This window comes from Adiantum capillus-veneris, chromosome 29 (assembly GCF_014529385.1).
Source record: "Adiantum capillus-veneris isolate H3 chromosome 29, ASM1452938v2, whole genome shotgun sequence".
NCBI classification, from domain to species: Eukaryota; Viridiplantae; Streptophyta; class Polypodiopsida; order Polypodiales; family Pteridaceae; genus Adiantum; species Adiantum capillus-veneris.
Window position 1 is genome coordinate 49,782,635 of NC_140959.1, and position 2,711 is coordinate 49,785,345.

Here is a 2,711-nt window from a genome sequence, read left to right on the forward strand (position 1 = left end):
GGCACACACACACAAAAAAATTGGCAGTTTTTACCAATCTTTAGGTGCGCACACAAACGGGTTAAATTTGTCGGATTTGCAATGTGACTTCACAATTCATTAGTAGGCATAAGCACAACACAAATCAATCATCACAATTGAAAAATCATGACGCACACATTGATTTCTAGGTGCTCAAACATGGGCAAAATAGTGCACACACACCTAAAATTGGCATACACACACACACACTCAATTAGAGTGCACACACACTTGATTTTAGTGCATACACACTTGAAATTGACCATCCAAGCATGCAATTAACTCAATTAAGCACCTAATTTGCAACACACATTCATCAATTAGCAATTGAAACTTATCAAATTCATGCGCCACCAATTCTTAAATATTTCAGTATTACGACGGCATGAAGATGAATAATCGCAAAATTTTTCATCCATAACATCAACATTTCATTGCATAAACATAGCATAGCATTACATTGCATCAACATTACCTTGCATCATGGTGGGATTTCTACACAATTCTACACATCCTTAGATTCTAGGGAGATTAAGAATACCACCTTGATTACCTTTCCATTGAAGATCAATTGAATGGTCGAATGCTCCAATCCTTCATAGCACATTAGTAAATTAGCAAAAGTTAGTCAAATTAGCAAGGGGTTAGTGAGAAATTAGAGTGTGTAAACACACAATTGACAAGATATGGTAACACATTAGGGAATTATGAACACAATGCTTCATGCACAAACATTCAAAATCCACAAAAACATAAACACACAAGTGAAATTAGTGAGGGAACGCATTCATTTATGCCACAATTACACTAGCGTAGGCCATTGTCCCCGGCAGCAGTGCCAAATGTTGGGGGTCCCATCGTTGCAATAGCTCCAATGACCAATAAAATTATCAATCCGGAGGGATGAGCTACCCAGCTAGGGCATGGAAACACTCACATGGTTAGTGAGCTAATCGTGGCAACACAAATGGTTAACTCTATGAGGTGAGATTCTGGGCCTATGGAGGAGCTAAGCCGCAATGAAGGGCATTCTCTATATCCACTTCTCTTTACCTCTAATCAACCCAATCACACACACTACGATTGCAAAACGTACACAACACTAATCCTATCATGCAACACACTAATCGCAAGCACACACACATAGATCTATCGAGCACCACACTCCAATCAAACCTACATGCACACACAAGCAAAAGAGGGCAATCACACAAAATTAGAGAGGGATTAACCACTAATTAGTTAAGGTCTAGTTAATCTAAGCATCATAGGCAACCATAAGAAGTAAGAGAGAGGCATAGTGAGAGAGAATGAATCATTGATTAGTGTCAATCAAGTCTCATGAGCAAGGAGAAGCTCAAGGACTCCATAGCCACACACCTCAAGAGCTCTCACCAAAGAGTGCTCTCAATAAATGAGCTTGAGAACCCTAATTTCTTTTACACACTGCCTTGTATACCTAGGGTAAAAATATGCAATGTCCGGTCGGCCAAGGCCTTTATGGCTCACCACTTACTGCATCTGCAACCTAGTCAAAGTGACCTATTCTTTACAACTTGGAACTCCCATTGAGCCCGTAACACATTAAAATATTACAATGGCTTGAAATAAATCGGGAATTTACAATACGTACGTAGAAAATGTGTAACTCCAATCTTTACTGCTTCTTCATGTTGATTTTCAATGTGCATCCGTACGTCTTTGGTCTTTAGCAGCTTCTATTAACTGACGTTGACTCAGTTAATAGAGGTAAGTCCATAGGGATATCATCGATGAACACATCTTGGATTCCTTTTGGAAAATTAGACAATTTTAACTCTTCTTGATTCCTACCATTTACATTTGATGAAAGATTAGGATCTTTTAGAGACTCTTTGACAAAAATCATGTACGTAGAAACAGAGCTCTTCATTGATTTATAAAAAGCAGGAGGACTTACATGTGGTATAGTACAACCACACTCACAAGCATCTATATACATGTTATTTCCTCTGACGTGAAGTAGATTCTCCTTTCAGGGAACTTCATGCTGGCAGCCATGCGATCAAACCATGGCGCCCCTAGGATAGCATCCTCATGTTGGAGAGGAGAGATGAAAAAGTCTTCTTTGTCGACATAGATTTGGACATGAAGTCTCAACTTCCCAATCAAGGAAGTAATAGAGGCTTGCTATCCCTTGAAAGCTGTGTCAGCCATCGTTACAATATCTCCCATCTCGAAAGCTTGAATGCCCACTTTGTGGCCAACTCCGTTGATATGAAATTGTAAGTAGAGCCAAGGTCAAACAAGATGAAGGCATCATGCTCCCTTACCTTTCCCCAAGCATAGGAGAGTGATGATTTTGCAATGAGCATCCTCTTTTGGAGCTTCTATAGTGGATGCCTTAGGAGTCTCATTGCGAATATTTTTCTTGGGGCAAGAACATGTCCTTGCTCCCCACACTTAACACACTTATGGTCCTTGCGAAAAACTTCAAGCTCATCAGGAGAGAGTTTGTTTTTGCCTTTGTAAACTCCCTTCTCCTTGGACCGATTGTTGTTGTTGTTGTTGTTGGAAGTGTCTTGGGAGGAATTTTGGGCATTGGTTTTCCCCTTTGCATCATTTTTATCTTTGTTTTCCATGGGCTTGACATTCCATCTAGCCCCTTGTTGGAAATTGATACGTGAAGCAACCATGGTGTGATGGATTAC